General features: G+C 39.6%; 1 protein-coding gene across 3 annotated transcripts in view; it reads right to left on the bottom strand.

The window, feature by feature from the left end:
• CXADR (CXADR Ig-like cell adhesion molecule) overlaps positions 1–22,713 on the bottom strand; it is a 226,915-nt gene that overhangs the window by 74,065 nt on the left and 130,137 nt on the right. For 2 of the 3 annotated variants that reach the window (XR_012021211.1, XR_012021212.1), the window contains exon 9: positions 9,803–9,892. The exons of the other annotated variant lie outside the window; for it this stretch is intronic. The gene's annotated coding sequence lies outside the window, so the exon portion shown is untranslated. The remainder of the gene's footprint in view (positions 1–9,802; positions 9,893–22,713) is intronic. 3 annotated transcript variants of the gene reach the window in all.

Below are 22,713 nucleotides of genomic sequence, written 5' to 3'. Positions count from 1 at the left end.
GGTGCTGTACGTTAATTATATCTCAATAAACAAAAAGCTAAAAACAAAATGGCAGAGCTTGAAGATTAAAAAATGCAATATAAATGTGCTGGAGCCAATGATTTGAGCTACAGATAGCTGAGAACAGAGTGATTTCAGTCTATGACTAAGAGGTTGAACAAAAGAGGCCTAAGTAATCCAAGGAACAAGTTAAAGGCATGAGCCAACATCTGGGGGTGACACCGAGGGCTCTTGGCTGTGGAGAATCTAAGTAGTAAGCCAATGTGTGCCAGGCTAGATCCACTGATTTTTAAAAATATATACATACATAAAACCTATTGTTATATTCACTTTTCAAATAAGGAAGCTGAGTCATGGAGAGGTAAGGCGGCCCAAAGCTCTTAATAGGACATTTGCTCAAAAATAAATAAATGAAAATTAAATCAAACTGATTTTTATACAGGCAATGGAATATGTTTGGTTGAATTAGAAAATGTTGCCATTTTTGTAGGTTGAAAATAGTTTAATACAGGCAATTCTACAGGGCTTATCCTAATACATTTCCATCTGATCTTGTCTTTAGGGTATGCTTCTTATTCAATCGTTGTTGCTCACATGTTTATACAGAAGATCTGTGTTATGGCCTGATATTCCTCTGTAAACTCCTTCTAAATACTATTTCCAACACATCAGAATTGTCTATATTCATACATCAGCTTATCTATCTTTCTATTTGCCTCATATCAACAATCAGTCCCACTTGATAAAGAGTGTAAATCAAAGGATGTAGCATAAATAAGTGACTCTCCCTGACAACAAAATCAGACTAATAAACCTTTTATAAGCTATCAACCCTAGCAGTGAGAACTGAGATTTATTTAACTAGTTCACCTTCCAAGTTTCTTTGAGAACAAGGGCAAACTGGCAGTAACATGACAGACACAAAGTCTGCAAAATTAGTTCTCTAAATTCTTTTAAAAAAGCAGGCAAGTAGAGCAAACTTTTCTCCCATTAGAATGTTATCCTAGAGGAAACTATGCTGGCTTTAACACTGGTTCAATAAGTAAGATGATGTTATGGAAAGTTTAATATGATGGCCATCCTTCCTATTAACTCTATTCTCCAACACAGGGTACTGTTTTTTATTCAGTCTCACTAGATTGTCTTGAATAAGTTTCATGAGGCCAAAACCACCTTGGTCTTTTTTTTTTTTTTTTTTTTAAGATTTTAGTTATTTATTCATGAGAGACACAGAGAGAGAGAAGCAGAGACACAGGCAGAGGAAGGAGCAGGCTCCATGTAGGGAGCCTGATGTGGGACTCAATCCTGGGACTCCAGGATCACGCCCTGGGCCGAAGGCAGACGCTAAACCGCTGAGCCACCCAGGGATCCCCAACCTCAGTCTTATTCAGCCCTTGATTATCACAGCATGGCACAGTGTATGATGCAAAGGCTGACAAGTATTTAGGGAAGAATAAATTGATCAAAGCAGGAGATGATATAGTCACAGTACAAACAATCTAATCTAATCTCATCTTGCCAAAACTGGCTGTGTGATATTGGACAAGTTATTTAAATTCTCTGGGCCTCCCTTTCCTCGTGGGTGAAAGAGGAAATTAAGATTGAATCCCTTCTCAGCTTTGTGATTCCAATGCACAGAAGAAGCTGTGATTGTGTCTTGTGAACCAGTTAACATTTCTTAGTTAATGTTTCTACACTCTTTCCCTTGTCTGTTCATCAGCCTTCTCTATATTTACCCAAAAGCACACCAGGGAAGGGCAGGGATGCAAAATTATGAATCAAATTACAATAATTTTTCAGGAGGTTTCTTGAGATATCTGTGTTTCCTTGATCACGTTAGATTTACAACAAGGTTCATTGGGACAAAGCCTCAGTATGCAGAAGTTAGGTTCTCTGTGCATTGTCTGATTCAATTTAGGAATAATTTCAGAATCATATTTCCTTCCATGAAGTCCATATTTTCATTGCATCACAGAGAAGATTCTATTCTCTCTCCTTTTAAAAACAATTTAAATCTTTTTTGTGAAAAGCTGGTTTCTCCTCCATGCAAGGAGACCAGATAAGAGCATCTCCTTAGTGAGACCAAACTTTTGAAGTTCTCTCTCCTTGTAAAGAGACATACACCCCAACTGATAAATAGCATATGGTCCACTCCATTCTGAAGGAAGAAAAGTGACCCCAAACACCCTCTCAACTCTATTTACCAATCTCTTCATATTCCTTTCTACAAGGTTATAAGTTGCATCAAAAGGACTATAATATAAAAGAAAAAGAAAAGAAGTGGGGAGCAGAAAACAGAGAAAGACCTGGCATTCTCCATATCTACTGGAAAAGCCTTGAACTCTGAACTCACATTCCTTTACATGTCTAGACAGGTAAGAAAAAGAGGTCTTAGACTCTTATTTCCCTAATGAAGTTTAGATAACATATTTGTATTGCTAATACTTTTTGGAATATTTCATTGTGCTTATGAAACAGCTATAAAAGAAAATACCTCTGTCCCGGTCAAGAATGAAAATGCCACATACCTGATGATCCTGTGATTTACTACTGTGTAATAGAGAAATCCAAGCCCAGGGAGCTCAAAGCAGTACTCACTTTATGATATGTAGTGGCTGTAGGTAAGCCACTCAGATCACCCTTTAAGACTGAGGACCTCATTCTCCCGCCCTTAGGGAGTGCTAGCAGAAGATTGATGGTTCTCAGCTAAGTTCCTCCTCAGCAATCACACTACTGCTAAAAAGCCACCTTGTCCAATGGGCAGCCCCCATGCAATTACTGGTCTTTTTTCATGGGATTGGCTGATGCCTTTTTGATGACTACATTGCAGTTCAAGCCTTCCTCTGTGCAATCTGACCTCCTTCTCTCCCCCGTAAGAATTGAACTCAAGTGCAGTCACCAATAAGTCTTTGCATGCAAAGGTCTATCTCAGAGTTTGTTTCCCAGGAAACTCGGTTAAAAATGTAATAGCAACTGGGGTGACAACAATGATGAAAGAAGTCTATGTTTACTTTGGAAGCCCTGAGGGTGACTAGGTGAGGCGGAATCAACCACACAGGGGCACTTGTTAGTTACACTTGCTCCCATCAGGGAAGCCTCAGAATGGCAACCACACAACCAATGGTAATGGCTCTGAGTGTTTCCTGGGGTCAGCCTTGTTCTCTATTCCATTCAGTGTTGTGCTGGAAAACTGGCTCTGTGGGGGGAAAAAGAGACCTTACTGAAATCCATGAAATAGTTTGGCTGGTTTCAAACTATTGATGTTTAACCACTGGGCTCATCAAATTCCTAAATATTTCACAATAAGCTCTTGGGGAGCCACCCTCAGGGCACCATTGCACATGAGCACACAGTGCTGTTGAGACTTGTGGAGCAGCATGAACATGAAACTTACGGAAAATCTGATATAAGCTTGTCAGTGGCTTAGGCTTGTTGTGGCACGAGAATCAGAAGATCATAGTAACTAAGCTCAGCAATCAAATGCTGAGTGAATATGAACACAAAGTGAATACAGAGAATAGAAACTCCCAACGCGGGAGAGTAAAAGCTAAGGATGCAGATGCAGTGATGGTATACAGACCAAGAAGCAGTAAAAACTATGAATAAGCAGTAGGGAATGAAAGGTACCCAAATGTGGCAAGATCAGCAATGGAAAGACACTCCAAGTGATAAAGAGACTGGGAGAGCAACTGAACTATCTTAGTGATGGGGCCATACCCTAGAGAGCAATCAGCTTGCACTGTGGACACGGTGCCTGGAGAAAAGCATTTTACTGCAGACAGTGGTGTAGAGCTGTCTGAGTACAATGCCTGCTTGTTGCATCTCCATCTTCCTCATTTTCACATACGTTCTCATGATCAGCCCCTATTATTTGAAGCAATCAGATAGGATCTCTGTCGCTCGCAAAGACACGAGTTTATTAACCCTAGGTCACCATCTGAACTAATAGCCACAAGGCAGAAACAAACTCAGAGTATGTACAAAGGTTGTTGACATCATCAGAGGCAATCCAAAATAGAAGCAACAACCAAGACAGTCATTTTCTTCCAAGGGTTTAAATATCCATCAGGAACAGAGTGATTTTTTTAAAAAAAGATTTTATTTATTCATTCATGAGAGACAGAGATACAGAGAGAGAGAGGCAGAGACACAGGCAGAGGGAGAAGCAGGCTCCATGCAGGAAGCCCGATGCAGGACTCGATCCCGGGACTCCAGGATCATGACCCGAGACGAAGATAGACACCCAACTGCTGAGCCACCCAGGCATCTCCAGAAACAGAGTGATTAAATCACTTCTTTACCCTGCTAGTGAAGGGAAGGACTGTTAGGGTCCTGCAGTCACTCTTCCAACAATTAGTTATGAATGTCTAATTCTAGAAGACAATAGTACATGTTGGGCTCTGGGGATGCAATAGTAACCAGACATATACATAGATTCTTCACCATGGAGCCTAGAGTTTAGTGGAAGAAATAAATATTTTATTTAAAAAAAAATCCAGAGAAAACATAGAACTCAACTGTGCTAAGCGCTAAGAAGGAGAGTTAGATGGTTCATGAGACTTCACAGTGAGGCTGAGGGGACTGGCTTCTGTTGGGGAAATCAGGGAATTCCCTACGACGCAAAAAGGTATTGAGATCTGAATAATGTGTTCCATTATGTGTTCTAAGAGGAAAGAGTATTGAGGAAAACTGAAAACAAGATGTGCCAGACCAGGGGCTCCTGGGTGCCTCAGCTGGTTAACCCTCTGCCTTTGGCTCAGGTCATGAATCCCAGGGTCCTGGGATCAAGCCCTACATCAGGCTTCCTGCTCAGTAGGGAGTCTACTCCTCCCTCTCACTTGTGTTCCCTCTCACTCTCTCGCTGTCTCTCTCAAATAAATAAATAAAATATTAAAAAAAAAAAAAGAAAAAAGTTGTGTCAGAGCATATGCAATAGGAATGTCAGGACTGGCTGACTTTTGGATTCAAAGCAGAGTCCCACACCAGCAGTATGCGTATCACCTGGAAGCTGGATTACAACTGCAAAAATGTCAGGCCACATCCCAGATGTCTTTATCTGCCTCATTCTACAGTTTAACAAGATTCCCAGGTGATCTTTATAATTTTAGCATTTGTGATACAAAAAGAAGACTGGAGTGGCTGCATCTAAGCAAGTAAAGGGTGAGGCATGGTGTGGGCCATGGCTGGGCAGGCAGACAGAAAACAAACACCCAGAGTTTTACTGGCCACATTGAAGAGTTTGGCTTTATCCTAATCCTAAAAGTACTGGGAAGTCATGAAGTATGGATGTGTTGGGGGAAGTAGAAGGGAATCTAGCTGCTATGTAGAAACTTATTAGACAGGAGTAGCATTACACGTGATTTGCAATTAGACTATTAAAACGGTCCAGGCAAGAGAATGTGCAAATTTAAGCTCTGGAGATTGAGGTGGAGTTGGAAAAAAAGTAAATGGATCCAAAAAATATTTAGGAAATAAAGTTAACAAGACATGATAATGGTTTGGATTTGGGGAGGAGAAGTGATAAAATACAGGATGCTTTCAGACATACACAAATGATTTTCATGGTGTTTGTTAATTTTTACTATTATATTCACAGCATCAACAATTACGCCATAGGTACCCAATATTTGTTGAATAAATGAAGGACTAAACTGAAAAAAAAGTCTGAGGCATTCTTAGGGAGAATATCATGAGTTAGGCTTCAGAATTGTTGGGGGCTAAATAGTGTCCCCCAAAAAGATATGCTGAGGTCCTAACCCCCAGTACCTCTGAATGTGACCTTATCTGGAAAATCTGTAGATGGGAATCAAGTCAAAATGAGGTCATATTGGATGAGGGTGGGCCCTAAGTCTAATGACTGGTGTTCTTATATGGAGAGAAAGATTTGGAGACATGCAGACACACATGAGGAAAGACAGCCGCTTGAAGATGGAGGCAAAACTTGAAGGGATGCTTCTACAAACTATGCATGCTGATTGCAGACAACCACCAAATCCTAGAATAGAGGAGAATGGAACAGATCCTCCCTCAGAGCTTCCAGAAGGAACCAACCCTCCTGACACCTTGATTTCAGACTTCTGGTCTCCAGAGCTGTGAGAAAATAAACTTCTATTGCCTTAAGCCTCCCAGTTTGTGGTATTTTGTTACAGTGGTCTTAGGAAACTAACAGGAATGCATTTCTGATATCCAAGAAGAAGTGTTTCTTTATAAGTGGTTTGAAATTTGGGTCTGAAACTGAGCAATTACCCTAATGATGTCTGTTAAAACACAACCTATTTTTATTAAGGTAAACACCATTGATTATATTCCTTTTAACCATGGTGCCCTAGGAAATATGGGTATCCACCTTTGTTGTAAAGAACAGTCTGTAAGATCCCAAGCACCCCTTTGGCAATCTAAAGACTGAGAAAAGAAAGATAAAAAAAGAAAAGGAAATGTTATGAAAGAAAACAAGATAAGGTAAAGAGCATCAAGAAAGTTGTTCTACAGGAGTGCTTCAACTTCTGTTTCAAGGCTCAGAAGATGCTTTTCTTCTGTTTGAGATTGGTGTGTTATCTAATGACATGGCTACAGTAGGGACCCAGAAGTCTCTTGGAGATTTCCTCTAATTCAGTTATCACTTTTTAGGAAAGCCTGGGAGATAACCTTTCTGGGCCTTTCCTAGGATGTATTCATTATCAATTCCCTCTAAGATTCTAAAGGTCATCCTTATTTACCATGGGCCAGTCTACTTTGCAGATACCAGAGATCAAATTATTGCAACAAGTTCATCATCATGCTGTTCTATATCCAGCACAGCCTCCAATATAACTGTGCTTGAGTCCCAAAAAAATTAACTGACTGGGAATTTGGATTATCTGGGAATGAAGAACTCTTTATTCATCTTGCCTGGGTGGGTTTCTATAGGTTTCTGTGCGTGATGGCTAATCCACTCCTCCTCCAGAGCTGGCCAAGAGAGATTACCTTAGACTGGTCCTAAAAAGAGTATGGCTTTGAGCAGGATTATGAATTAATATGAGCCACTAAAGGTCAACAAAAAACAAAGACATTTCACATATAGACAATTTCAAATGACATATGCTTCAAGAGTTCACACCTAGTTCCAGTCATCCAGGGCTTGAAAGCCTATCTTCATAGATATAATGCATAAGTAGTATTAAAGGGTTCCAAGTCTGTCTACCTAATATAGTCAAACTCACTGAATGTGATCATAGCTGATAAACGATTATTGTAGGAAACTCTATCATGAACTCCCTCTTGGAATTCCTGGAACATACAGACCTGACAGCCAAATCAAAGGGGCCTCCCTCTTCTCCCTCCGGTCCTATCCCTTACTACCTGCCTCACAATCAGAAGTAAATATTTTTACAACTCTAAGACAAATCAAACAAAAATCCTCCAGGCAATACACAGAAATGGATTTGTGCATCAGACAACTACAGCTGGTCAGGGAGCAATGGTTAAGGGATCTCTGGCTAGGCCTCTTTCTCCTACTGAACTCTTACCTTTCTCCTGGACTCCCCTTACTGCCAACTGCTTAACTAGACTTCTGTGCCACATGTATCCTCTCTGCAGACCCAGCCATGAACCAAAAACTTGTTGTTCTCCTTCCCCAACAACAACAAAAACTAAAATAAAGTACAAAAGCATGAGTAAATGTTTAATTTATGTGCCACCGCCAAAGTTGCTCATGCATCAGGGAACAGACTGATGCTAATACCTAGGAAGCAACTGTCACTCATTTGGCAAGCCCATGCCCTCCTCTTTCTCTGGCTGGAGAAGGTGAAGCTAGTCTTCCTACCTCAGCACTTGCTGCTGAGTCCCTGTTAGCCATGAGCTGACTCATGCAACCTCACTAAAGCACAAATAAATGTCAGGCGCACTGGAGTGGGCAGAAGAGAGAAATAATTTCAGACTCTGATCTTTGCTCTGATAAAGAGTGTTCAATGTCATCAAGACAAAGGGATGGTGAGAATTTGAGGAGTTGGAAGCCAACCCTGGTGATTGGGCTACACTTACTACCTTCTTCCATGTCCTCTTTAGAGGTGCCTGAGGCTGTGCAGCCAGACTCCTTCCTTATCTCTTTAGATATCCAGAGTGGGCAGGAACAGGGAGAGAGCACCTCCAGCAGGCTCAGACTTGCTCCATAAAAGCAGTGAGAACATGAACTCCTTTAAGATAATCTCTTTTTGGGAGAAGATCAAGCAAGCAGAGATTTTTTTAGCCACAAGCAGTGGTTCTATCTTTGAAAACTTTGCCTGGTTGCAGCTGTTAAGCTCAATTGATCTGTATCAGGGAAGGGATGTGAACCTGTAGGGAACTGAGAGTACAAAGATAACAAAAATGTAGAAAAGACAAATAGTCTTAGCTACTCCTCACTTATTTCCTATACAGAGTGTCCATGAAGATTTAAGAGAAATCAAAACCAGCAGAGGGACAAGGAGAGAATTGGGTGGGTGGGGTAGAAGGTAAAAAAGGAGGTAGGGGAGAAAAAGCAAAAAGAGGAGGAGGGAAAGGGGGATGAAGGGAAGGAAGGAGGATAAAGGAAGGGAGACAGAAGAGGATGAAGTGATTGAGGAGGAAAATAATGAGGCTTCGAAGCTAATGCTGAACTCCCTCTGGGGCTTCCCCCGCCCCTAGATCTCCTGCTCCCTGCAGCTAAGGTCTCTAATGATTAATTCCAGGATGAGCTTTTGCCTGTCCCTATTACACAGTCAGAAAAAGGTTATAGCCTTCCTTCTGATATGACTCAGAATTGACTCAAACTCCTAGGACAGGTCCTGGTGACCCAGTAAGAGAAACTATATCCATGGTTTCCCAGTGACCAAGGTTCTTTTGCTACTAAACAAACTATGGATTTATTATCATTTATTTTCTAACCACATATTTTGATCCTGTAGGTTTCCACCTGACTCTCCTTGTTTCTGATTAGCTATTTTCCTAATACTCCAGCCCCTTCTTCTAAACCTGCCGTCACCCACTCTTAACTAGAGGAATAGAATCTCTATCCCTCCCCCCTTCTAGTTCATGACTTGCTCCTGTTACCTATTCTTCTTTCTTGGGTCTCAGAAATAGAAATCCTCTGGTTACAGAGGGGAGGCTGGGTGGAATGGGTGAAATAGGTAACCCGCATTAAAAAGTACACTTATCATTATGAGCACTGATATTGTATAAAATTGTTGAGTCAGGGACACCTGGATGGCTAAACCGTTGAGCATCTGCCCTCAGCTCAGGGTGTGATCCCCAGGTCCGGAATCAAGTTACACATCGGGCTCCTTGCAAGGAGCTTGCTTCTCCCTCTGCCTATGTCTCTGCCTCTCTCTCTCTGTGTTTCTCATGAATAAATTAGTAAAATCTTAAAAAAAAAAAAAAAAAAAAGAATTGTTGAATCACTATATTGGATACTTGAAACTAATATAATACTGTAAAGTATACTGGAATTAAAATTAAAAATGTAATTTAAAAAAGACATTATATATAGAAATCCTCAGAATCATCAAAAAAATCCAAATAAAGCAAATTCAATAGTACATTAAAAGGACTATACACCATGACCAAGTCAGATTTATCCCTGGGATACAAGGGTGATTCAACTTCAAAAATCAATGAATATACCACATTAACATAACAAAGAATAAAAATCACATAATCATCTCAATTGATGCGTAAAAGGCATTTGACAATATTCAATAGCCTTTCATGAAAAAAAAAAAAAAAAACACTCACCAAACTAGGAATAGAAGGAAATTGCCTCAAAATAATAAAGGCCATATATGAAAAACCCATATCTAACATTACTTACCAGTGAAAAACTGAAACCTTTTTCTCTAAAACAGGAACAAAGTATGGATGCTCCTTCTCACCACTTTTATTCAACATAGTACTGGAAGTCCTAGACAGAGCAATGAGGCAAGAAAATGAAACAGAAGTCATCTAATTTGGAAAGGAAGAAGTAAAATTATCTCTGTTCACAAATGATATAATCTTATACATAAAAAACCTTAAAGATTCCCCCCCAAAAAAAATTGTTAGAATAAATGAATTCAGCAAAGTTCAAGGATACAAAATCAACATGCAAAAATCAGTTTTATTTCAAAGGAGTCACCTTGTTTGAGTGATGAATGGATAAATTAGTGAATGAAAATATAAACAAATAAATGAATGAACTAGGGAATCCCTGGGTGGCTCAGCGGTTTAGCGCCTGCCTTTGGCCCAGGGCGGGATCCTGGAGTCCCGGGATCAAGTCCCGCGTCGGGCTCCTGGCTTGGAGCCTGCTTCTCCCTCTGCCTGTGTCTCTGCCTCTCTCTCTCTATGTCTATCATGAATAAATAAATAAATAAATAAATAAATAAATCTTAAAAAAAAATTAAGAAAAATAAATGAATGAACTAAGTTTTAAAAGAAGTATATGGATAAAGAAGATATATGTATACGTGCGCACACACTTACACAAAATGGAGTATTATTACTCAGCCATAAAGAAAGAATGAAATTTTGCCATTTACAATGACATGGATGGAGCTAAGGAATATTATGTTAAGTGAAATAAATAAAAAAACAAATACTACATGATTTCACTCATATGTGGAATTTAAGAAACAAAACAAACGAGCAAAGGGGAAACAAAAAGAGAGAGGGAGGCAAACCAAGAAACAGATTCTTAACTGTAGAGAACAGAGGGGAGGTAGGTGAGAGGATGGGTAAAATAAGAGATGGGGATTAAGGAGGGTACTTGCTATGATGAGCACCAAGTTTTGTATGGAAGTATTGACTCACTATATTCTACACCTGAAACTAATATTACACTGCATATTAACTAACTGGAATTTAAATAAAAACTTTAACAAAAAGAAAAAATCACTACAAAAAGAAAATTTAGAAAACAATGCCCTTTACAATAATATCAAAAATAAAATAAGAATAAACACAACTAAGAAATTGAAAGATTTATACATCAAAGACCCCAGTGTCCATCAACAGATAAATGGATGAACAAATTATGGTTATATATATAAAAGGAATTCAGCCATAAAAAGGTACATGCTATAACCTGGATGAACCTTAAAATCACTATGGTAAGTGAAAGAAGTCAGACACAAAAGTTCACATATTATATGACTCATTTATAGGAAATATGCAGAATTGGTATAAAAAAAAGAAGAGAAAGAAAAAAGATATGTGCAGAATTGGTTTAGTCATATATACAGAAAGCAAATTAATGATTGCTAGGGGATGGGAGATGGGATGTTGAACTAGACAACATGGGGATGGGATGTTGAACTAGACACAGGTAGTGGTTGCTCAACATTGTGAATATAACAATGAATGAATGCCACTGAATTGTTCATTTTAAAATAGTTAATTTTAGGGGCACCTGGGTGGCTCAATAGTTGAACTTCTGCCTTTGGCTCAGGTTACGATCCTGGGGTCCTGGGATTGAGTCTCACACTAGGCTCCTCACGGGGAGCCTGCTTCTCCCTCTGCCTATGTCTCTGCCTCTTTCTGTGTCTCTCATGAATAAATAAATAAAATCATGAATAAATAAATAAAATGTTTAAAATAGTTAATTTTAGGAGTGCCTCAGTGTCTCAATTGGTAGAGCCACTCTTGATCTCAGGGTTGAGTTCAAGCCCCACAGTGGATGTGGAGCCAACTTTAAAAAAATAAATAAAGGGAATCCCTGGGTGGCTCAGTGGTTTGGCACCTGCCTTTGGCTCAGGGTGCGATCCTGGAGTCCCGGAATCGAGTCCGACGTCAGGTTCCCTGCATGGAGCCTGCTTCTCCCTCTGCCAGGTTCCCTGCATGAAGCCTGCTTCTCCCTCTGCCTGTGTCTCTGCCTCTCTCTGTCTATCATGAATAAATAAATAAAATATTTTTAAAAATTAAATAAATAATATTTATTATTATTATATTATTACTGCACCTGGGTGGTACAGTCAGTGAAGCATGGAACTCTTGGTTTGGGCTCAAGTCATGATTTCAGGGTCATGAGATTGAGCCCTGCATTTGGCTCAGCAGAGAGTCTGCTTGAGATTCTCTCTCCCTCTCCCGCTGCCCCTCTGGCTCATACTCCCTCTCTCTCTAAAATAAATAAATAAATCTTTAAAAATAAATAAATCAAATAATTAATGTTATGTTTGTGAATTTCACTCCAATAAAAAAAAATAAACCATTATATATATGCAGAGCTCTTGGATCAGCAATTTTTTACTATCTAACTAGATTAGATAAGACAATTGGGACCATCCACTATAAATCCCCCTTTTAAAATCCTATCACCTTGTATGCAAATGTGTGGACATCCACACTTTATTATTTACTTACCTCATTTCATGCTAAGAAAATAAGGTGTCCTTCTCATATAAGGTTAACTCTTCCAAATCCCTCCATCTTTCTTTCAAGCTCTCATTCTGCCAACTTTCCTTCTTCTCTTAAATATTAAATTTCTCTCTTTCTCTTCTTTTCTCTTCTTAGCCTGTAAATAGTATCAAGCATTCTCCACCCCTCCAAAAAAAAATTCCACTAATCTTGTACTGCTCTCTATAATTTGTCTCCTTCCACTCTCTGCCAGGTTTCTCAAAGAGCAGTCAACACAAAGTGATGTCACTTCTGCTTCAACTTGCCTCCTCAAGCTCATCAGTGCCTCCATTCTATAAAATATAATGAATGTGCAAGTTTTTATTATAAAAATGATTCCTTTGACTGCTTACCATGTTTTTTACTTGATATTTTCTCCATCCACTCTTAAAATATTCTTGTTCCCAAGGGTCTGTCCTCAGTGCACTCATGCTGCACGCTCTTGGTGTAATGTCATCCACTTGAGGTTTTAACAACTACCTACATGAAGATGAAGAGTCTCTAATCTATACCTCTGAGACTTTTCCCAAAGCTTCAGATACATATACTCAATTTCTTACTCAACCTTTCCCCTTGGATAGCACATGGGAACCTCAGACTCAGCATGTCTAAAATAATATATCAACCTTTACACACAGTTTTCACCTTTTGGGGCACCTGGAAGGTGCCTCAGTGGTTGAGCATCTGCCTTTGTCTCAGGGCATGATCCAGGGGTCCTAGAATAGAGTTCCACATCAGGCTCCTCTCCAGGAGCCTGCTTCTCCCTCTGCCTATGTCTCTGCCTCTCTCTGTGTGTCTCTTGTGAATAAATAAAATCTTAAAAAAAAAAAAAAAAACTTTTTCTGTATTATTCTCAGTCACCCAATTAGCCAAGCCAAAAACCTGAAACTCACCTTTGAATTTTTGCAATACCCTCTACTCTTTCCTTTAAATGTATTTTAGGAAAATAAATAAATAAATAAATAAATAAATAAATAAATAAATGTATTTTAGAGGGACGCCTGGGTGGCTCAGTGGTTGAGCGTCTGCCTTCAGCTGTAGTCATGATCCTGCGATCCTGGGATCGAATTCTGCATCGGGCTCCTTGCGAGGCACCTGCTTCTCCCTCTGCCTCTGTCTCTGCCTCTCTGTGTGTCTTTCATGAATAAATAAAAAATCTTAAAAAAAAAAGAAATGTATTTTAGAAATCACCTAATTCTGCTAATTACACCTCTTAAATATTTCTCAGGATTGATCAAATGATGAAATCATATCACTCCTTCCTTCAAATTCTCCAATGCCTTTCCAACACAATTGGCATAAAATGAAAATTCCAAGGCCCCACATTTGGCCCTCATTCCCAGCCTCTAGTCACATGTGTCTTTTACTGTTCCTTAAACACTCAAGTTCATTCATATCTCTAGGTTGTGCCACTTGGGGTTTCCTCTTCCTGGAAATGTTTCCTGTCAGCTCTTTCTTCATATCCGCTTCTCAACACAGAAGCCATCTCAGAGTCCTAATCTTGTCCCCACCACCTTCAATAAGCAAACTCTCTTGGACACATCATCACTTTTATTTTCATGGCACTTACCACTATTTGAATCATCTGATTTATATAGTCTCTACTGTCTCCTTTACTAGGATAAACACTTACCATTTTGGAAAAATTGTACTTGTTTAACTTGGTTTTGGTCCATTTCTCCCACTAGAATTTAAAAGGTATGAGAGCCGAGACTTTGTATATCTCTATATAAGGCAACTCTAGTCCTTCTTCTGGTAGATCATGGATTCCTTCCTTACCCTCCTGGTGTGATATTGATGATGTCCCAGCATGCTTTATGACTGGTCTTAACTGAAATATGACAAAGAAAAAGACAAAAAAACTCTCCCCATTCACTTTCTGAGAGGAGTCTGGAGTTCCCAATTTCTGAGTGCTGCTAAAATTATCTTAGCCTTCACAGTGATAGCACCATGTTCACATAAATACTCCATGACTCAACATTTATTAGGCACCTTCTATGTGACTGATACTATATTAAGGGTTGTGTAGGTGTGACATTGTGATTTATAATAAGAAATACATATTTGGTCTTTGTGCCAGCTTCTGGCAGAGAACTCCTAAAACTCTTGTAATTTCCTAAGTGATGAGAATGATAAAGACATCTTTTGTTATGTTGGTGAGTGACTTTTAGAAAGCCTCTAAGTAACCTGAAGATGGGGCTGTTTGCCAGAAAATCCAACCATGTGTTAGAGGGTCAGAGCTTTCAATCCTACTTCCCTGACCTCCTGAAAGGGGAGAAGGGCTGAACAATGAGTTCCATCACCAATGGTCAATGATTTAATCAATCATCTATGTAATTAGGCCTCCATAAAAATCCGAAAGCATGGGATTTGGAGAGCTGCCAGCCTGTGCACAAGTGGAGATGTGAGGAAGAGTGGTATGCCTGGAGAGGCTTGGAGGATCCATGCCCTTTCCCACATCCTTGACTTATGTTATCTCCTCATCTAGCTATTGGTTCTCAGCCTTTAAATATCCTTTATAATAAACTGGTAAACTAGTAAGCAAACAGATTTCCTGAGTTCAGTGTACTGTAAGCCACTCTAGCAAATTAACCAAATCCAAGGAGGGGGCTATGGGAGCCTCTGATTTATAGCTAATTGGTCAGAAGTACAGATAACCGCTTGGATGTGTAACTGGTATCTGAAGTCCAAGGAGGGAATCTTGGAAACTTCCAACCGCAGCTGCTTGATCACAGAAGCACAGGTAACAAGCACAAATTGACATCTGAAACTGAGGACACTCTCTTGCAATGAAGACTTTTTTGTTTTTTGTTTTTTAAGGGAGAGCGAGAATCTTAAGCAGGCTCCATGCCCTGCACAGGGCCTGATGGGGAACTCAACATCACAACCCTGAGGGGGGCAAAGAGAAAAAAAAAACTGACAAAGGTGAATGGCTACAGAATGATGGGGATTTTGTGGCTGAAACCTTGAACATCATGGTGAGGAATGTTGTTTTTTTCCCCCCTTGAAGTCACTGATTCCTCACACTTGTGCTCAACTGGCTACTTAAGAATTACCTGGGGGTGTCTGGGTGGCTCAGTCAAGTAAGCATTCAAGTACGGCTCTGAGCTCAGTGCTGAGTCTGCTTAAGATTCTCTCTCTCTCCCTCTCCCTCTCCCTCTGCCCTTCCCCTCAATGCTATAAATAAAATCTTTAAAAAAAAGAATTTTCTGGATAGCTTGTTTTAAATACATATTTCTGGGGTCACATCTGGATAATCTGAATAATCTGATTCAGACCACTTGTAATGGACCCCCGGAATCTTCCTAAGAAATTCATAGGATGAGCTCAGGTTGGAAAATCATGATTATAGAAAATGGAGGAAGCCCTTCTTAGTCTTGCTTCACTGGCATTATCAAGATCCAAAACTGGTCAGTTCAACCTTCAGGAGTTTCCCAACAGGAAGGAAGTAGACTGTTGTATATCTATTAGAGAATGGGCTGTAGATATAGTCCAGCTATTACTCTCCATTGTCTAGCATACTTGGGCACACATTGTCCATTGGGCCTGCATCCTACTCCCACCCTCACCATGTACTCAGTGCATGCAACTGGGCTTCTCAGTGTCTTCGTCAGCAATCCAGTTTTCCCCTAGACTTGCAGCTTCTGGAAGAACCCCAAGTTGCTTGGTTGGCATCTGACAATCTGCCTAACCCTAACACTTCCCTCTCTGTGGGACTGAACTCTCAGTGACGGTTTTACTCCAAAGCAAAGAGAACCCAGAGAACATTTGTCTTCACCAGGATTATCAGAGTTGTGCCAAACAAAGGTTTATAATAGAAGGATGGGTCTATGTTTCAGGAGGATGGATTACAAAAAAAATAGAGGGAAATGCAGGAACAAATTTAGAAACTGCTCCAGTAGTTTAGAGGGAAGACATTGAAGAAATGTTCAAAGCAGCAGCCAAGAAAATGAGAGGAAGGGAGTGTGATCTTGGGCACTGATTAGGGGCAGAAGGAACAAAAGATGATGTCAAGGTTTCTAGTTTCTAAAACAAAGTAATGTTTTAGCTGAATTAGCTACTTGCTTCCATATAATTTGTTACTCATTTTTAAATTTTACTCCAAGTTTTCATTGTGTGGGGAAGCACCATTATCAAGTGATATCTCAGTGTGTCTCAGCCCATTTGTAAAAACACACTGTAAGTACCAAAGTGTTGAAAGTCTTTCTCCTGGCCTGAACTAGCTTTTTCCATCACAAATATCGAAAGTGTCTGGAAATGCACAAAGCAATCATTTCAAGCACCCAAGTAATACCATTATTCTGAGCCCAAAGTAATCCTTTCAAGTGTTATTTTAGAAAAACAAAAAGCATTAATAGTTCATCTTAAAGATGTGACTCCTTTCACATACAAGATTACTGGCCTAAAAAAAAAAAGTGGCAGGCCACTCATCTTTTTGTCTCCTTTTTTCTTCCCCACCTGAGTATTTCAGCTTTATTTAACAATTTTACTTCTGACTAATTTGAATTGAATTTTTTTAAAATTATTTATTTGACAGAGCGAGATAGCACAAGCTAGGGGAGAGGCAGAGAGAGAATGAGAAGCAGGCTACCTGCTGAGCAGGGACTGAACACTCTTGAATATTCAAGAGAATACTTACTTCTCTTGAGATTCTGAGAGATGTGCAGTTTTAGGGAATAACTTAAAATTTAGATTTCCTTTTGGACCTTACAAGTGTCATTCAATTTATAGAGCTATTGTCCTTTAAAAAAAAAAACCTCTAATGTCCAATTGTCCTATCTTGATTCCCTAAAAGATTATAGCTGCCTCATTTAATGTGCTTGAAGTTGCTAAGTAGAACCGATAGTAAAATTAAGCAGTAAACCTGCTGATGTAGAATTCTTCACTCCTAATTTGGCTAATGTCCAACTCTAAATTAGAACAAACTAAACCCTCAGGTTTTATTTGCAAAGAAATTGACTCAAATGCTGAGCTCCCAAGCTCCTGAAATGTAAATTTGCCTCTCAAACTTGCCAACCATAACCACTGGAGAAGTCACTAGGAACCTGTAAACAAAAGCAACTCTTCCTTTAACCAGAATTTTATTTCTTGTGGCTTTCTTCTTTCACCAAAATAAGGAAATGATTACTAAACTCCACTTCTCTTATGTCCCCCAATCACTTTCCTACTGTGGAGAGAACTTGTTAACAACATGCACTACAAACTTATTTTCCTCTTTGATGAATTCATTTTGGTCTCGTGTGTTTCAGGAAAGAGGTACAACCCCTCTTCCCAAAGAATAGATGAATAATTACTTACAAATAGGAAGCATGCTGCTGGCCAGAGGAAGGGAATTGCCAACTCCCTCCTTGGGATCACGTCTGCCGCCAAGCAACAATTAATAGTAGGCTGCCCATGATTTTCCACACTCCAGATTCAGAGGGAGTAAAGTAAAGTTTACTTTACTTTATATGAAAGTTATATGAACTTTCTTCGTTCATATAAACCATAGAGGAGAGAAAAATAAAGGAGCAGCAGGTGTGGCCTCAACTTCTGAGAAGAAAAACCTCCTATACCTGCATGTAAGAACAAAGCTCAACTACAACAGGAATTTGGAAGCCAAGGCCAAGTTACCAGCAAGGAGTTTGTAACTGCCTTAAACAAAGTTGCAAAGTCAGCACAAGCTAGGACTTGATGGGATGCTTGAGAGCTCAACATCTCCCCTCTTTGTCTTCTTCCTCTCTAGTTAGTGTTTAAGAGTAGAGATGGCACGACCTGATCACAGAATTCTCGGGAAATTCAAGAAGAAATGCTTCTGTGGAAAAAAACTAAACCTATGAATCTTCTTAAAAATGCTCTCACTTTTAGTAAAATCCTGTGAAGTGGTGAATGGAGCAAATCCAGCTATATCATCCCCATGAAGAATGGGGAGATAGGACGTAAATGAGCCAGAAGCATCTATACTCCAAGCCTGACAGCCACATCAGATTTTTAACCCTTCCCATAGGGGCACACATAGGCTCCACATTACCGGAACTGTGATTGAAGCTTGTAAATATTACATCACCAGCTCAAGGTCAAATGACTAATATAAGGCAGAGCCTGAAATCTGAACCTAATATGGCCAAACTTCAAATCTGGGGTTTGTCCTTTGTCCTACTGGCTTCCAAATGCTGGCCCCTGGGCTTGTGGTAGCCTGGCCATTCTCAGGACCCACTTGTGCAGCACTGTCAGGAATGCCTCAGCCACAGGCTCTGGGAAATTTAATCCAATCAGTCTGGAATGAGACCTGAGAAACTGTGTTTTTTAAGAAATCTCCTTGACATTTTTCTGCTGCCAGACTTGGGAACTATGGCAATGTATAAGTCTCCTGTGTTGGTTTGTTTTTTTATTTTTTCCCAGCAATTAATTGATTTCATGGAAATCTTACCTCATCTCCTAAAACAAAGTATAATGCATTTGTCACTCTTAGGAAATGTATCTGCTCTTTCTATGAATCATGGAATCTATTTTCAAAATATTTAAAATTCCAGCAGTCCTTTAGAAAATATCTTGGGTTGGGACTTAAGGGTGCTTCGTTATGTTCAGAAAGTCCATTCTAATTTATCACCCACAATTGTCTTGCCGCAAAACTCTATAGTTTCCTGCAGGGTTCCAGATTTTCCTTACTTATTTGTGGCTCACCATGCCAGGGCAACTGATGCGCAGAGCAAACTCCCCATCTCTCAGACATTTTTTATTTACTGCACCTTCAGGGCTTTACTTATTTTAGACGTAGGTCTATGCATATGTTTCAACCAATTTTCTAAAATACACTTCCTTCCTAAGACAGCTGTTATTTTGGTTCTTGCTAAGGACTGTTGAGCATCTCTTGGGACCTGAGGTGAAGCTTTTTATATCCTTATGCTCTTCAGTTAGAGGTTCTTTTTTCCCCACCATGTCCTGGTCTCCAAAGCTATTTCTCCTACTCCCTCACCTTTTATCTGTTAAGGGATCCACCGCTAGAATAAAGCAAGATTAAGCAAACTATGATCCTGGGGCCAAATCTAGCTCGGCACCTGCTTTTTTGTAAATGACATTTTATTGGAACACAACCAGCGCCATTCATTTGCCTATCTGTGGCTGCTTTCACGCTACAGTAGCAAGTGAATAGCTCCTAGTATTTAGAAGTATTTACTATCTGGTTCTTTACAGAAAAAGTTTGCCAATCCTTGGACTAAAGGAACATTTCCAATGAAAATATTTATAAACTTCACCCTGATAGAGAAAGACCGCATATACCTCCAGGATCACCTCAAATCATATATGCTATAAGAATTTTGTTGTTTGCCTGTTTTTCTTTATTTTTAATCCATAACTTTAGGGTACAACATTCATATTCCTTTTTCAATCCCATGTTCAGATTTCATTGGTTATTAAAGAGGTACTATCAGGAACTAAAAATGATAGACAATCTTGTTAATAAAAGCTATTCTTTAATATATAATAAATCACCTTGTTACTTGTGTGAGGGTGACGGGTATGGAGAAGACTATGTGAATCTCTATTAGTTTGTCATAATTCTCTCCAAGTAACCTTTCCTCCATCTACTAAAATGAATCTCGGTTTTACCACTTTGTAATTTGTATTGCTGATAAGAAAAAGAAACAATTTTTCTTTTAATTTTTTCCAAGCTGTCTTGATAACTGGCGATAGTACAAAGTAATATTTAATAAAATATTAACCCAGGAAAATATGTTTTTAGGGGGAAAAAGTCTCATTTCTTTCCATGAAAATAAAAAAACAACATGCCAGGGTGCCTGGGAGGCTCAGGAGGTGATCCTGGAGTCCCAAGATTGAGCCTCGTGTGGGGCTCTGCACAGGGAATCTGACTCTCCCTCTCCCTCTGCCTGCCACTCCTGCTTGTTCTCTGTCAAATAAATAAATAAAATATTTAAAAAGTATATGCCTTAAAAACCTCATCACTATTTTCAAATCCCACGAAAGTTACTTTAAAAATCATGGAGATTTGATATTTAATGATTGTAGAAAGGCAACTGGCTTGTAAGTGAAATCTGCACCTTGTCTTTACACTCACAATACCGGCCAAGTTATTGAATTTAAAAGTACCAGCGCGCCCTCCTGTGGTGCACTGCAGTTACTATTCTTTTCTAGTAGTCCTTAGAAGTTCGGTATGAACCGTTAAATTTTATGCAAGTCACTTTACAAGAGACCACTCGATCTTACATTTCATCTGTACTGATTCCTATGGAACAATAATCAATAATACATGCTGGGACTTGCAGAATGAACTGCTAAAATTACACCAGGCTGTAATGAAATATATGATTATCACTGTTTGCCACCCACCCTGAATTCCCAAGAACAGAAATAAACCTATCACCCATTTTGATCCATAGACTACTCCGTAGGAGAAATAAATAAATAAATAAACAAACAAACAAACAAACAAATAAATAAATAAATAAATAAATATTTACCGCTAGCATGTTGGGGCATATCAGGTACTCTAAAGAATTTTGAAAAAATAGGGGATCCCTGGGTGGCTCAGCGGTTTAGCACCTGCCTCCAGCCCAGGGCATGATCCTAGGGACCCAGTATCGAGTCCCACATCAGGCTCGCTGCATGGAGCCTGCTTCTGCCTCTGCCTGTGTCTCTGCCTCTCTTTGTGTCTCTCATGAATAAATAAATAAAATCTTAAAAAAAAAAAAAAAAAAGGAATTTCGACCTACTCCCCTTCCCAATGTTCCCAATGTGAGAGTGTGGCTATATACATAAGTGTAAATATTTTTTATTAAAGAGCACATGAAAAATTCTCTAAGAAGACAAACAAAAAGGCTTTATGAAAGTCAAATCTCTGTGCCAGTTTCTGGTTCCTTTCAAGGGGAGCTTGGGGTACCTGTTCTGGCCACTTGACCATGCATTCAATGGTTTGGACTATAGTGCAAGCTCCAAGGATCCCCTATGTTATATTTTGGCACTGATAAGACCAACTACCATAATGTCTCCTCTCTGCCTTTTTCTGTTGTTGTTACTTTTTTTTTTTTTTTAAGATTTTATTTATTCATTCATGAGAGAACCTGATGTGGGACTCGATCCCGGGACTCCAGGATCATGCCCTGGGCCGGAGGCAGGCACTAAACCGCTGATTCACCCAGGGATCCCCAACTTTTAAAAAATATGTACGACTCCTACTACTTACCAGCATAGCTGGAAACCCTTGAGCAAGTTACTCATTCTAATGTTCTTAGTTTTACTTTCTCATCTGTAAAACGGAGGTGTTAATAATGATAGTCTGCCATAGCTGTCATGAGGATTAAACACAGGATGAAAGTTAAGGTACCTATCATAGGGCTGGGCACATAAGGAGAGAGTCATAACTGTTACCATCAGTATTACTATTAGGTTTCCGAAGATATTTCAACACTGTGATTTCTTGATATTCTTCTTTTTTTATCACTCTCCACTTTTCCAGTATATTTCTGGTCTGTTTTCTTAAATTTTTTGTTTATGTTTTCCTTTTATATTGCCATTACTGTGTGGCAATAGAAAAGCTAGATTTGAAAGTGTGGGTTCTTGGGGCACCTGACTGGCTCAGTATACAGAGCATGAGACTCTTGATCTTGGGATCCTGAATTCAAGCCTCACTTCAGGCATAGAGATTACTTAAAAACATCCAAAAAACGTGTGGGTCCTTATTTCAGAATCCTGCATTTCAATTGACTTGCACTTCAATTGACACATTAAGACTGCATCACAGGGCCCAAACCTAGACATGTAAATGTTGGAGTGTCTCAGTGCTACTCAGGTATGAATCTCTGGACAGTTTTTATTGGAGAGCTGAAAAAGACCTTTTGACAAGATGTTTCAAAAGTATGGAGCAGGGATCCCTGGGTGGTGCAGCGGTTTGGCGCCTGCCTTTGGCCCAGGGCACGATCCTGGAGGCCCGGGATCGAATCCCACGTCAGGCTCCCGGTGCATGGAGCCTGCTTCTCTCTCTGCCTGTGTCTCTGCCTCTCTCTCTCTCTCTGTGACTATCATAAAAAAAAAAAAAAAAAATTATAAAAAAGTATGGAGCAAAATACAATGAAGTTCTTCCTGTTTGTCTTTTCAGTGGTCAGGAGATTCTTCTGCATTTGTTGGAAGTTTCTAATGCAAGTTGCTTTTGTGGAAAAAAATCTTTCACATCATGGATCTGTCTATAATCTTTTTTTTTTAATTTTTTTTATCTATTTATGATAGTCACAGAGAGAGAGAAAGAGAGAGAGAGAGAGGCAGAGGCACAGGCAGAGGGAGAAGCAGGCTCCATGCACCGGGAGCCCGATGTGGGACTCGATCCCAGGTCTCCAGGATCGCACCCTGGGCCAAAGGCAGGCA

This window comes from Canis lupus, chromosome 30 (genome assembly GCF_048164855.1).
Source record: "Canis lupus baileyi chromosome 30, mCanLup2.hap1, whole genome shotgun sequence".
In the NCBI taxonomy this organism is placed as follows: domain Eukaryota; kingdom Metazoa; phylum Chordata; class Mammalia; order Carnivora; family Canidae; genus Canis; species Canis lupus.
Note: the sequence above shows the minus strand (reverse complement) of the source record. Positions and strands in the feature narration are given on the sequence as shown.